This window comes from Phacochoerus africanus, chromosome 10, assembly GCF_016906955.1.
Source record: "Phacochoerus africanus isolate WHEZ1 chromosome 10, ROS_Pafr_v1, whole genome shotgun sequence".
Taxonomy (NCBI): domain Eukaryota; kingdom Metazoa; phylum Chordata; class Mammalia; order Artiodactyla; family Suidae; genus Phacochoerus; species Phacochoerus africanus.
This window is the reverse complement of record NC_062553.1, coordinates 89,505,047-89,521,425: the sequence shown is the minus strand read 5'-3', so window position 1 is coordinate 89,521,425 and position 16,379 is coordinate 89,505,047.

Here is a 16,379-nt window from a genome sequence, read left to right as displayed (position 1 = left end):
CGACCAGGTAGGATTCATCACAGGTGCACAAGGAAGGTTCAACATATGCAAATCAATCAATGTCATACACCACATTAACAAAATTGAAGTCTATGGAGTTCCCGTCGTGGCGCAGTGGTTAACGAATCCGACTAGGAACCATGAGGTTGCGGGTTCGGTCCCTGCCCTTGCTCAGTGGGTTAACGATCCGGCATTGCCGTGAGCTGTGGTGTAGGTTGCAGACACAGCTCGGATCCCGCGTTGCTGTGGCTCTGGCATAGGCCGGTGGCTACAGCTCCGATTCAACCCCTAGCCTGGGAACCTCCATATGCTGCGGGAGCGGCCCAAGAAATAACAACAACAAAAAAGACAAAAGACAAAAAAAAAAAAGAGAAGTCTAAAACCACATGATCATCTCAATAGATGCAGAAAAAGTATTTGACAAAGTCCAACATCCATTCATGATCAAAACTCTTACCAAAGTGGGTATAGAGGGAATATACCTTAACATAATCGAAGCCATTTATGACAAACCCACAGCAAATAAAATACTCAATGGAGAAAAGCTGAAAGCCTTTCCACTCAAATCTGGAACCAGACAAGGATGCCCATTCTCACCACTGTTATTCAACATAGTATTGGAAGTCCTAGCCACAGCAATCAGACAAACAAAAGAAACAAAAGGCATCCAAATAGGAAGAGAAGAGGTAAACTGTCACTATGCAGGTAACATGATACTATACATAGAAAACCCTAAGGACTCAACCCAAAAACTACTTGAACTGATCAACACATTCAGCAAAGTAGCAGGATATAAGACTAACATTCAGAAATCAGTCACATTTCTGTACACTAACAATGAAATATTAGAAATGAATACAAAAACACAATACCTTTTAAAATCGCACCCCAAAAAATCAAATACCAGGGAATGAAGCTGACCAAGGAGGTGACAGACTTATAAACCGAGAACTATAAAACATTAATCAAGGAGATCAAAGAAATGGAAAAATATCCATGCTCATCGGCCAGAAAAATTAATATTGTAAAAATGGCCATACTACCCAAAGCAATCTACAGATTCATTGCAATCCCTATCAAATTATCCATGACATTTTTCATAGAACTAGAACAAACAATCCAAAAATTGATATGGAACCACAAAATACCCAGAATTGCCAAAGCAAGCCTGAGGAACAAAAACCAAGGAAGAGGCATAACTCTCCCAGACTTCAGGCAACATTACAAAGCCACAGTCACCAAGACAGTGTGGTACTGGTACCATACATATAAACCAATGGAACAGAATAGAGAACCCAGAAATAAACCCAGACACCTATGGTCAACTAATCTTTGACAAAGGAGGCAAGAACATAAAATGGGAAAAAGACAGCCTTTTCGGCAAGTAATGCTGGGAAACCTGGACAGCTGCATATAAATCAATGAAACTGGAACACCCCTCACACCATGCATAAAAATAAACTCAAAATGGCCTAAAGACTTAAATATAAGATAAGACACCATCAAACTCCTGGAAGAGAACATAGGCAAAATATTCTCTGACATCAACCTTACAAATGTTTTCTCAGGTCAGTCTCCCAAAGCAACAGAAATAAAAGCAAAAATAAACCAATGGGACATAATCAAATGGACAAGCTTTTGCAAAGCAAAGGAAACCAAAAAGAAACAAAAACAGAACTTACAGAATGGGAGAAAACAGTGTCAAATGATGCAACGGACAAGGGCTTAATCTCTAAAATATGCAAGCAACTTATACAACTTAACAGCAAAACAGCCAATCAATCAATGGAAAAATGGGCAAAAGACCTGAATAGACATTTCTCCAAAAAAGATATACAAATGGCCAACAAGCACATGAAAAAATGCTCAACATCCCTGATTATTAGAGAAATGAAAATCAAAACTACTATGAGGTACCACCTCACACCAGTGAAAATGACCACCATTAATAAGTCCACAAACAACAAATGCTGGAGGGGGTGTGGAGAAAAGGGAACCCTCCTTCACTCAAGCTGGTACCACCACTATGGAGAACAGTATGGAGGTACCTTAGAAAACTATACATAGAACTACTACACAATGTAGCAATCCCACTCTTGGGCATATATCTGCACAAAACTTTCCTTGAAAAAGACACATGCACCCGCATGTTCATTGAAGCACTATTCACAATAGCTAAGACATGAAATCAACCCAAATGTCTACTGACAGACGATTGGATTAGGAAGAAGCAGTATATATACACAATGGAATACCACTAAGCCACAAAAAAGAAAAAAATAATGACATTTGCAGCAACATGGATGGAACTTGAGACTTTCATACTGAGTGATGTCAGAAAGAGAAAGACAAGTACCATATGATGTCACTTATACCTAGAATCTAATTCATGGCAGAAATTAATTGTTCCATAGAAAAGAAAATCATGGACTTAGAGAATAGACTTGGGGTTGTCAAGGGAGAGGGGAAAGGAGTGGGATGGCCTGGGATCCTGGGGTTAATAGATGCTGACTGTTGCCTTTGGAATGGATTATCAATGAGATCCTCTGTATAGCACTGGGAACTATATCTAATCATCTATACATGTATGTGTAACCAGGTCAACACACTGTACAGTACAAAAATTGACAGAACACTATAAACCAGCTATAATAAATAAATAAATAAATATTTAAAATTAAATTAAAAAAGAATTCTTCACCAAAAAAAAAAAAAATCCCAAACTTCTACTAGAATGAAGCGGCTCAGTTTCTTTATCAAGTTATATTTAAAGACTGGAGAAAAAAAGATAAAACACTTTAAATTAAAATAGAATAGACAGTTGACTAAGAACCAGATCCTTACTTATTTAGATATAAAAATCATGCAACACTAGCAAAGATGATGGGGGAATGGAGTAAAAATAATGACAGGTCACCTTTCTCACAAGAGTGGGCCTGGTTAACACCCTGATCCATGTATACCTGAGACCTCCTACTGCTTCCTCATCTGTCTCATGTTTGCTCTAAACTGGGCTGGCCTATTTGTGGAATGCACAGGAAAATGTGGACTGACTGGCTGCATGAATGACTATAACCTGGGTTAAACTGTCCATTAATTTATTCAGATTTTCACTTTGGAGCTGGTAAAATGCAGTATAGCTACAATGAATGGAATACAGGTAATTTTTGTGAATCCATAATGTAGTGGTAACTATGACTCCTATGTGTGTTTACACAGATGATTCACTAGGAAAGGCTAGAGTTTTGTTTCCCTTAACTCTACTATCACAAAATTCTGATTTAAGCTCTTAATATAGATCAAATTACTACCCACATTTTCCATTTGCAAAAATAAAAACCAACACCAAACTAAACAAAAAGAAAATTAAGTGGGACAGACAACAGGGAAGAGGGCTGATTCCAAAATATATTTTAGCCCACCTGGGCTTACATTTCTTTTTATTTTAAGTTTTTTCTTTATAGCTCTCTAGCACCTCACAAAAATGTCCCCATGCTGCACTGAGGGTTTGGGATAGAAATGCTGTAAAATTTGGTTGTGGTGATTGTTGTACACCTATAAATGCAATGTAATTCATTAAGTAATTTAAAAAAGTTTTCTGAGCAGAGAATCTATGTATTTCATAGAATAGAACTATTATCTATACAAAGGGAAAAGATTCCCTTATTATAAATCATACATATATGATGATGATGATAGTTATAATAATAATCATACTGAGTCCTAGCTCTGTGTAGGAAAGAACGGTAAACATTTTACCTCCTCAATTATATACACAATTAAAATCTATGAAGCAATATATAGTTGGAGCAACTGGCACTTAAGAGTTTAAAAGATTCTCTAAATTTACCCAGCTAGGAAATGCTTAGATTGAGGATTCAAATATAAATTCCTTCAGTGCAAAACACAAACTCCTAAATCTGTGAAGAATAATGTTGAGAAAAGCTAAGGGAAAAGGACAAAGGGAGGTTTTTCATCTTTATAACCAAGTCTAGCTGATTAATGATATTTGACATGTGGAGAGAATAATTAGGGATTATCAAGTTTTATTTTCTTTTATAATTATATTAGAAAGCTAAGAATCACTTGGTAGATCATAATTACTCTAATTCAAGATAATTTCTGGAACTTTATGAAAATGTGTGTATTCATTTTGTAACGATTACTCTTCCAAAATGATTCTCTTGCTTCAATAAAGTTATTAAGTTTCCATAAATAGAAACAACATTTACATTGGCAAATGTATTATTCATGCACATATATGATAATGCTTCTTACCTCTCCTTTTTTTGATCATGTACAGAAATACAACAGAATGACAATCGCTGAGCAAATTTCTAAATCTAGTTAACTAGTTTAATAAAAACAAGCCCATGGAATGCATACATTGCAACATTTCACCTATTAAATTGCATAGAATTGAAGTACTATCTAAAGGCCATTCTACAAGCAACAAAAATTATCATACATACATATTAATATGCATGGGATTGATAAAGTGAGCCAGATTTGCATTCCACACATAAAACTGTCAACTCACATTTCCATGATAAATCATGAAAAGAATAAAGGGGTATTCAGGCATAGGAGCACTGCATATATTTTCTGGGCTGGCAAAGACATAATCTCTGTGCATCTGATTCATTTTTTGAGCTAATTTCCAGAATACCTGACATTTTTACAGAAAGTTAATATGACAGGTATACCTTAAAACTCTTAATTGTAAAAAATATGAGGAGTTCCTATTGTGGCTCAGAACCCAACCAGTATCCATCAGGATGTAGGTTCAATTCCTGGCTTCTCTCAGTGGGTTAAGGATCTGGTGTTGCCTCAAGCTGCAGTGTAGGCCATAGATGCGGCTCAGATCTGGCATTGCTGTGGCTGTGGTATAGGCTAGCAGCTACAGTTCCATTACCACCCCTAGCCCAGGAATGTCCATATGTCGCAGGTGCAGCCCTAGAAAGGGAAAAAGGAGAGGACAGCAGAGGAGAGGAGAAAGAGAAGAGAAAAGAAAAATATGGCATGTTTTTACAAATCTACAGAATACAAGCCATGAAGTTGTAACTTTTAAAAATTTTATTTCCCAAAATATTACAGATTTGGTAAAATCTTTATCAAAGAATCAGAAATTAAAGAAAAATATTTACTCTAGTTCTCAAAGTATGACTACCTTACGATAGAATATAAATGTTTCTATCATCTAATAATACCAATATATGAAGTAAGAAGAAAACACAAGGATGCTTTAATTTTTTTTGTGGGGGGTGGGAGGGAGTTTGTTTATATTGGGTTTTTTTGGGTTTTTTGTCTTTTTAGGGCCACACCTATGCATATGGAAGTTCCCAGGCTAAGGGTCAAATCGGAGATGTAGCTGCCAGTCTACACCACAGCCACAGCAACAACAGATCCAAGCGGCATCTGCAACCTGCATTACAGCTTGCAGCAAAGACAGATCCTTAACCCACTGAACAAGGCCAGGGATCAAATCTGCACTGTCATGGATACTGGTCAGGTTCTTAATCCACTGAGTCACAATGGGAACTTCCTTTTATGTTTTATATAGCTAGTGCCTATATAATAAATAACTAGTTGTAAACAACACTTAGCAAAAGAATGTGTGCCTACTCATTCATAGAATGTAATAAATACACACACATATATATAGAATGTTGCACACACACACATATATATAGAATGTCAAATATATATCACATCAATATTTCTTAAACTCCTTATATTCCGCCCATTACAAAATTCCCTGGAATATGTCCACCGATTGCCTTTAATAAAGATGCCTTATGATCTGAGATAATATCATCCCTCTTCTGCAATATCCTCTTAACTAGTCTACCTGCTTCTATCCCTGGCACTGCTAATTCCTACTCTCAATATAATAATTGCACTAAGATCATTTTAAAGCAGTCAAATCATGTCACTCATCTGCTAAAAATCCTGCATTGTCTGCATACTTCACTTTAGTAAAAGATAAAACCTTTTAAAGGGCTCATAAAGCCCCTAATGATCCAGCCTCTCATTATCATCCTGACATCACCTCCTACCACATTTCAAATTTCCAAACAGGTTCCCTTCCATTTACACTGGCCTCTTTCACTTATCTTACACTATTCTGCTTTAGGACCGTTGTAATGGCTCTTTCCTCTGCCTGGAATATTCTTCCAAATTCCCCCAACCCCAGGGAGGGATATAGCTAACACTATCCACCAATGAGTCTTCACTAAAATGTCACCTTCTCAAAGAGGCCTACCCTGATCACCTCATTATGCTCTGGAACTCCAACTTCCTGTCACTCCTATTCCCCTTACATTGTCTTACTTTTTTCCTTAATCCAATAATATTTAGCATTGTCTATCATTGTGTTTAATTGGTATATTCATTATATTTTTCTCCATCAAGGAGAATATAATTTCCACCAAGCAAAACATCTTGTCTCTTTTTTGCAATGATGTAATTCATAAACCTAAAACAAGTCCCTAGAAGGTATTTGACAGATATTTTGAAGAGAATAAAGTATTTGAATTCAATGCTATTGATAAAGCATACACATACAAATTTAATTCTAGGAAAAGTAAGATAAGAAACATAAAATATTGTTGGTCTGAAAGGGTATAGAAGAATATATTGATTTGGATAGGTGGAAAAAATAAGTACTTTACAGAAGATCATATATGACATGAGCCTTTAAAGATTGGTACAATTTTTATCAGTAGATAATCAAGGTGTGGGCACTATGAAAACTGATTAAAAGGAGTTCCCTGGTGGCCTAACAGTTAAGGACTTGATGTTGCCACTACTATGGCTAGAGTTCAATCCCTAACCCAGGAAATTTTTCATGGTGCCAGAATGGCCAAAAAGATAGAAATAAAAAAGAATTCATTAAAAGAGGGATTAAGAATAAAAACTAAGTATTGTTTGTTTTGGATGTTTCATCACTCTACTTAACAATAGGAAATCAAAGATGAGTAACCTGATCACCAATTTCAAATCACTTGCTGCTAGTGAAATATATATGTGTGTTTTAATTCTAACAGCCAATGAATAATAAAATAAACTGCTAGAATAAAGACCATTTAGAAGCTACCTCTTTGAGAAAGGACAAAAATCAAAAAATTAAATTTTTTCGGAGTTCCCGTCATGGCTCAGTGGTTAACGAATCCAATAGGTTGCAGGTTTGATCCCTGGTCTTGCTCAGTGGGTTAAAAATCTGGCGTTGCCGTGAGCTGTGGTGTAGGTTGCAGATGTGGCTCAAATCCCGCATTGCTGTGGTTGTGTTGTAGGCCAGCGGCCTCAGCTCCGATTAGACCCCTAGCTTGGGAGCCTCCATATGCCATGGGAGCGGCCCTAAAAAAGGCAAAAAGACCAAAAAAAAATTAATTTTTTTCAAGAGTAAAGAAAAACTTTATTTACATGGGACATTTGGTAATACCACCAAGTGAATAAAATGGCATAGGATCTAGATGGGATCTCAGTTTGTGCTCAGATAGATGCTCAGCTGCAGCTGATTTTATAAATGCAGACTCTATTTTTGCCCAACCACAGGATTGGCATCTAGGAAGATGAATAAAAGAGAAGCTTCAGACAACTCCATGACTTTTACCAGGATGTTGAATGAAAGAGAAGCTTCAGACAACTCCATGACTTTTATTTATGGAGAGAAATCTTCTGCTATCTTCTCCCCATTTCTTCTATTACTATAAAAGCAGCTGAGCAACTTTAAAAAGACAGAACAGTTAGCACTACTCATAGCTAAACTCCAGGCCAGTCCAAAGCTTTCCCTCTTCTAAGTAAGTCTCATCTTATCAAAATCTTCTAACATTCCAAAATGAATTATTTTCCAAAGATTTTCCACAGGTAAAAAGAAAAAAAATGGAGAAATTAGAATGACTTACACAATGATACAAGAACCCACCCATAGTATCCCAATTGTATCATGCACCCAAAAGTCTATAATTAACCCCCAAAGCTACACAGAAGAAGAGCATCCTATCTCTTTTGTCTGCAGTTTTGAGTTTCATTTTGATTCATTTGTTATTTCTGCCAAAGCTAGATCTTTCTATGTGTGTTTTAAACTCCTACAAGTATTAAGGGAAATGAAAGTAGAGCAACAGGTTCCCATTCATATTTTGTTGTGGTTAACCTATTTTGTCTCAATCTTGTATTCAGTAAATTCTGAATGAACAAATAGAATCACTATAAAGGGAAGAAGATGTTTTCCTTCAACTTGTATCCAAGTGACCAAATTTTCTTTTAAAGAACAGGTGCTAGATTTTATCTGCACAACTTTTGTTAACATGGGTATAAAAAGGTTTTTTAAAGCTGAAGTGTTTGTAAATACTTTCAATAAATCATTATGATCCTTGCAAAAATTCTAAAATAGAAATGATTTGGTACACAATTACCAAGGTAAACATGAGCAAAATATTTTAGTAGGGGTATATTTTCCCTTGGCTTCCCTCCCTTTTGTTATCAAATGAATGATACCATTTTCTTCTGATAGCCAATCTATTACAACACCTTTGGGTCATTATTTACAGAACTAAAACTAAAATACACATGCAAATTGGCCAAGTATGTTTAAGACATGTTTAAACTTGGATGAATTAAAATAATATTGGAAACAGAAAGAAAATAAAAATCTTGTTTTACCATGTTATTCTCCACTAAAGAAACTGAAGACTAGAACTACTAAATTATATCCAAAAGAACTGGATTAGAACCTTGTTTCCTACACTTTTTTGTTCTTTCCATTTTATCACACCCCACAGTGCCTCCCTATATTTTATGAATTTAAAAAATCATCAAAAGGGAATATGCCATAATATTATAAAATCTCTTAACTTTTTATGCAGCAGTATTTTTTAAAAATTGTGTTAAATCTGTAGCTCATTCTTGTAGAGTTTTAGATATTAGATGTACCATATAAGATCTTTAATTATGCAAAACTGAACATTTCACATAGAAGAAGGACCTACTTCTGGAGCTTTCAGGGAAAAGAAAGAAAAATTCATTAAGAGAGAATGAAAACAAAAATAAATAGAAAAGTTCTCTTCAAAAGGACCATAATATTTTAATTTCTTTTTTTTTTCTTTTTTATGTCCATACTTGCAGCACATGGAAGTACCAGGATTGGAGCTGTGGCTGCAATCCTAGGCCACAGCCAGGGCAACACCAGATCTGAGCCGTAGCCTGCAGCAACACGAGATCCTTAACCCACTGAGTGAGGCCAGGTATTGAACCTGTATCCTCACAGAGCAAACGTTGGGTTCTTAAGTTGCTGAGCCACAACAGGAACTCTAGGAACATAACATTTTAAACTACAACTCTGAAGTATCATAATACTCAAAATTTATGTGCTATTGCCTTGATGTTTTGAACCTTACAGGACCAGCTGCTCTCATCAGATATTCTTCCACACAGGGAGAAAAGCCCCCACCTGACCAGATCTTTTATCCAGACCAACTGGACCCCCCACCTGATCCTCCTCTACCTAATGGGTTTCACCAGCAGGCAAATCTGCAAAGCTTTTTAAATAAGCCAATTATATCCACCCACAGGTTCCCCATGGTCTTTTTACTACAAAACCTACCTCCTCAGTTTCCTATTTATCCTCTGTATTACTGAGTGCAACTCTATATCCCTGTGTGGCATGCCATGTCCTCCTCTGGGGCTGTGAATGTATTTGATTATTAAATTTCTGTTTGATTGCTGGGTAGGTACATTTGGCAATGAAACTGTGGGTGAAATCAATTTCACCTGACTTCACTACTCAAGGTTAAGACTTGCTTGTTTTCCCAGTGGCACATAGCAGGAACAATATGATGTTTCCAAGGAACGTGGAGTTAGCTGGTTAAACCTAGAAAGGACCAGGAACCCCTCGAATGAGCATGTGCAAGTGTACTTGGTGACTTTTGAAATCATAGGTCAGAAAACCACCCTCAGAACAAGCAGAGGCCTAGTTATGGCTGCACAGCAGGACAACTACTACACTTTTTCCAATCACCTTTTCCCACACTCCTTATGACTCAGACAGCGCTGCTTCTTTATTCTTTGTGATATAAATACCCTGAGCCCCTTGCCTTCAGGAAAGAAGATTTCTCTGGTCAACTTTCCTGGCTTCTTTGGGAAAAAACCCTCTCTTTGCTGCAAACCTCAGTGTCTCAGAATTTTGGCTTGCTGTACACAGGGCAAATGAACCTGGTTCGGTAACAGCGATTTTAGAGCAGACGATCCCTTACTCACCAGCTGGGTAAATAGGAGATGACCAAAACACCCTATAATATGCTACAAAGAAATGACAAGACAAAATAACTTCTCTAAATAGACATTTGGGGAACAACTGCTATGCTTTAGGCGCCAAGTATCAGATTTTAATAACTTTTTCATTGCCTTGTGTTGCATTACTAAACTTAATAACTGTTTCAACTACCAAAAAAAAAAAAAAAATTGCAAGGCAAAGAAGAGGGTGCAGGGAGTTCCCATCGCGGCTCAGTGGTTAATGAATCTGACTAGGAACCATGATCTTGCATGTTCGATCCCTGGCCTTGCTCAGTGGGTTAAGGATCTGGCATTGCCGTGAGCTGTGATGTAGGTTGCAGACGCGGCTTGGATCCCGTGCTGCTGTGGTTTTGGTGTAGGCCGGTGGCTACAGCTCCGATTCGACCCCTAGCCTGGGAACCTCCATATGCTACGGGAAGCATCCTTAGAAAAGGCAAAAAGACAAAAAAAAAACAAAAAAACCACAAAAAAAAACAGGGTGCAATAGAGAAAAATAATAGAAAGTTTGAGATCTGCCCTAAACTCTTATACTGCTAGAACTGCATAAACAATAGAAAATCTGAGATTTGCCCTAAACTCTTATACTGCCAGAACTGCATAAATCCTAGCTTGAATCCTAGCTTCATCTAATCCCTTGTAAACTCTGGTTTTTCATAGAAATGATACTTTAAAAATTAAGATACCACAAAGGAGGAAAAAAAATGGTTTCTGTTCATTTTAGTTGTTGCTTGATTCATTGTAGTATAATGGAAAACAAAGTTAGCTTGAAATTAAGGACCTGAATATAGTAACAATGAAATACATAGCAATAAAAACAGAAGTATGGCCAAAAATACCCAGAACTCTTTATGAAAAAGAGCATGAAAATCCCTGATTTTGATTTGATGAAATTCTTCATATAATACTAGAGTGATTTAGAAGAATATAAGCCAAGATTAACTAAATTGAAGCTAATGATTCAAAAACTTTTAAAAGTCAATAGATGACATTTTATATTATAAACTTCACCTTAATTTTTTAAATATTCAATAGCTCTAGATCCTAGAAGGTTTGTGGGAAGAGGCATCGGTTTTATTTATCCATACTGCTCAATTCCATTTTAAGTTTTCACTGTGTTTAATAGTAGCACAATTTTGCTTCACAAAGCATGCATTGTAAACTTGAAACTATGGAGTAAGCCTTTTTATTAAAAAATTCAAATTTTTCCAAAATTTATAAAATATTATTCAATTTATATTAAACTGTATAATTTATCTAAAGCAAATGGCTTATATCAATTCCCTTTCTCAATAAACATATCTAAGAGTGTACAGATTTGTTTCTTCCCATAAATTATGCATATTTATAAGGAACATCTCCACATGTATCATACCTCCTTTAATTTTTTTTCTTCATCCTTATAGATTAATTTCATGAGTTCTATTTTGACCTATCCCATTTATAATATATAATACTTTGAGAAAGGATGCAAATGCACTTCCATTTTGACCCTGCACCTGGGTAAACATATTTTCTTGACATTGCAGCCTCTGTGAGGACTGCACTGGTAGAACAGTCTTAGAAAATATACTCAGAATTTCAAATGTTAACAATGTACATTACTGCAATCCATTTGAGATTTAATACAATCTAGCTTCATGAACTTAATCAAGTAATTAAGCCTTCCTCAACATTTTTTTTTTCACCAGTGAAGTGTGGAGTCTAGTACTATTTCAGCAACAAAATACTATGACTATATAATTTTGACTCATTGACTTTTAAGTTTTTATTTATTTTTTTCATTCACTTAGCACATGCAATACATTTACACAGGTCAAAAATCTAAAGGACAAAACTGCAAACAACTGTAAACAATGAGAAGTTTCAGACTTACCCCATCACCATCAACCAAATTTACCCCACCTCACTCCATCATAGGCAACCACTGCGACTACTTTTGGGTACATCAATCCTGAGGTGCTTTGGGCAAATATAAACATACACTTATCTTCCCTCTTTCTTTTTTTTTTTTTTGTCTTTTTGTCTTTTTGCCATTTCTAGGGACGCTTCCCGTGGAGGTTCCCAGGCCAGGGGTCGAATTGGAGCTGCAGCAGCCGGCCTGCATCACAGCATCACAGCCACAGCAACTCGGGATCTGAGCTGCATCTGCAACCTAACCCACAGCTCACAGCCACACGGATCCTTAACCCACTGAGTAAGGCCAGGGATCGAACCTGCAACCTCATGGTTCCTAGTTGGATTTGTTAACCACTGAGCCATGACTGGAACTCCTCCCTCTTCATTCTAAAGAAAAGCAACTTGCCATAGATAGTACTCTGAAAATTGCTTTATCACCTGATGATGTATTTTGAGCTTTTTAAATATCAGCATATAGAAATTTTCCTTATTTTCTTTACCTTCATCACAAGAGTGGTATAATACCAGTCCCCTACTGATAAACAGTTGGGTTGTTTTCCACTCTTTGTGTTATAGATGCCATTTAAGTGAATCACCTTACAGCTATTGTCATCCTATCTATGCAGAAAAGTGTATCAGCTCAATTCTGGGAAGTGGTATTTGTTGATCATTGGGTAAAGGCACATAATTTGATATATTAGTTTAACTCTTTTCATAGGCATTACACAATTTGTTATCCCACCCACCAGCAATGTATGACAGACCTGTTTCCCTTTAGCTTAGCCGATGGAATATGTTCTCATCCTTTTCATTCTTGCTAATCTGAGAAGTGAAGATGGTTTTGGTTTACTTTTAATTTGCATTTCTCTCATGAGTGAGGTTGAAATTTTTTAAATTTCTCTTTAAGGTATATTTAAATTTGTTTTCCTGTGCTCTATCTGATCATTCTTTCATCTTTCGCAAATACATGTTTGTGAGGTTTTTACATAATTAGGAAGAAAGATCTTACAGATGAAATGAAAATACTTTTTCCCTAGTTTCTCACTTGTTTCTAGAGTTGATTACAGTGTTGTTGTCGTCGTTGTTGTTGTTGTTTTTCTCCTTTGTTTCACCCTGCAGAAGTTTTTGACTTTGGTATAGTCAAATTTATCAATATTTTCCTTTATGGATTCTGAATACTGAATCATAACTGAAAAAAACTTCCACACTCTTAAGCTCATAAAAAAGTTTGCATATATTTTATTCACTTTATATTTATTTTTTAAATGGAATCCTCGCTCTCCTCTTGCAGATTTATAACTGCATTAGCTAGTACTTGTAGTACAATCTTGAAAAGGAATGGTGAGAGAAAACATTCTTTCTTATAACCAATCTTACTGAAAAAGATTCAAGTTTCTCACCATTGAGTGTGACATTAACTATATGATTTTTTGTAGATAATATTTTTCAAGTTAAGGAAGTTTTCCTATATTTCTAGTTAAATTAAGAGTTTCTATCATGAATGGGCATTGGCTTTTGCTAATAGTTTTTTCTGCATCTATTAATATAATCATGGTATTTTTCCTTTTTTTTTTTGGCCTGTTGATGCGATGGATTACATAAAATGCTATTTGGATGCTGAACCAGCCTTGCATACCTGGTATAAACCTCACTTGGTTACGGTATATAATTATTTTTATACACAGTTGAATTTGATTTCCTAATATTTTGTTGAGGATTTTTGTTTATGAGAGATATTGGTTTCTACATTTCTTTTTATGCCTTTGTCTGGTTTTATTTTTAGGGTAAGCTGGCCTTGTAGAATGAGTTAGTAGGACGCATCCCCTTTGCTTCTATCCTCTGAATGAGATCACAGAAATTTATTCCTTAAACCTTAAACCTTGTTTTACAAGGTTATTACTTACTGATTCAGTTTCTTTAGTAGATATATACATATTTGGACTGTCTATTCTTGTATAACTTTTGGAAAATTATGTCTTTTAAGGAATTTGTCCATTTCATTTAAGTTATCAGATTTGTGCACTCAGACCTATTCATAGATATCCTTTACTATGCTTTTAATGTATTAGGGATCTGTAGTGATGTCCCCTCTTTCTCACTTCTCATATTAGTAATTTGTATCGTTCCTCCTTTCCCCTTAGTTAGGCTGGCCAGAGGCTTTTCAATGTTATTGATTGCAGTTGTGCATTTCTCTTCCCCCAGATCACTTAAGTTCTAATTAAACACCAGCAAGAAAAAACAAAACAAAACAAAAAAAAAAAACACCAGCAAGTTAGGCTCAAGTTAACTGGCTTTCCCTGAGTATTTGTATTATTTCAAAATGGTTAATTTTACCCCTCTCCCTGCCAGAAGCCTGAAGGTATTTTTCTCTAATGGATACTGTGGGAACCTGGGAGATCCCCTAAATATAAATCCCACAATGACAGGAGTTGTTAATTCTCAGACTTGTCCATACTGGGCCTCCAATAAATTGTCAATTACAGTTCAGCACTGGCCCTTCCAGCACTCGTTCCTACAGTAGTTTCTGCTTGTATGTTTCTGCTCTGGAAGCTGTAACTCCCTGTATTCACCAGTCTTTCTCTCCAACCTTGGGGACAGTAGTTAGTCCTATGTTCCTTCCTCTCTTTCTTACAGACACAAAAAGAAGTGTTGATTTTGTAGTCTGTTCAAATTCTGACTTGTTCTTAGGACACACTGTGACTCCCAAGGTCCTTACATGTGGAAAGAGAAACTACTCCAGTTCTTACTGATTTTTTTTTTACTATCAGCTCCGCTTGCTGCTCCCGGCCAACAGTACTGAGGTCAGAGCTTTTAATAGTTTAATATTTTGATAACTATCTTGAGTAATTTCCTTTCCAATATAATAGTTGTCCTTTTCATTCAACTTTTTTTTCAACCTAATTTCATCTCCTACATAAAATTTACTAAAAAAATAAGAAATAAAAGTAGTTGGGAGGGAGGGGGCATTGGTTGGTACAGACATCCATATCCCTTCCAGATTCTTTCACTCCTAAGAAAGCTTGGTAAAAACCATTGTTAGCAAAACACCTCAAGAGGATGAGAAAAGAAGAAAAGTTATTTTCCCAAGGACCTTGGGATTGGAGAAGCTGGGCAAATTTCCAGCCTCCCCGCTTATCTTTTTTTGGCTACAGTGAAGCAAAACATCTTTTCCTAAACACAACCATCCCTAAAGGACAAAAGTCAGTTAACACTTTGATCATCATATATTTAGACCAATTCAGTATACTTGGAATCATGAATCATTCTGGTAATAATGAAACTGCTGTGACACGTTAGGCAAATATTCACTCTCGGAATCTCAAGTATCCATGTATCATGCATCCACTTACATCACTCAAAGAGAAGTCTAAGGATAAAATTTCTTATAATATATCTTTTAGCTATGAAAATTCTCTATCACCTAAGTATTTCTGACTACACTGGAAGAGAGAGTATCCAAGTATGAAATCATTTATAAGATACTCTATTCTGAATTTTTAAAAAGTAAAAAAATATGCAGTGTGTGTGTATAGTAATTAGTTTCATAAGTCATCAAGCTGCATGTTTGTACCTCATTTTAAAAAAAGCTTATAAAAACAGATTATTAGCTACTTATGCATTTTAAAAGAGTGAATACTAATCCTGTACTTGAAATTTTCTTTCCCCATATTCTACAATCTCTCTTTTTTTCCTCCTTTTTCAGAGAGCTTTGAGTTTGTCAAAGAAATTCTAAGCTCTTGTACATTTTAACTTACGATAAACATTTTTTTCAGAGAAGATGAGGTTGAAAGAGTCCTCTGACCACCACCATTTCTAACATTAACACCCCAAATATTTATTCACAAAAACATAAGGACCCACAACTTTAGTTCTTGTTGCTTACCTACTGGATTTCTTGTTTAGTGCTTCTTAAGTTTCAATCTCTGTTGGAAAGTTCTCCTTTGGTTAAAGCCAATGAAATCTACAATCTGAAGGAGAAATGTACACTTCACCATTTTGGATTATAATTTATTTTTAATCCAGCATCATAAAATGTCTCAAGTTTTTAGGATACAATGGTCATATTCTTCTGAAACAATCCTTCATCCTGGTAAATACATATATACATATATGTATATATGTATATATGTGTGTATATATGTGTATATGTGTAATATACACATATATGTATATATTTGTGTATATATATG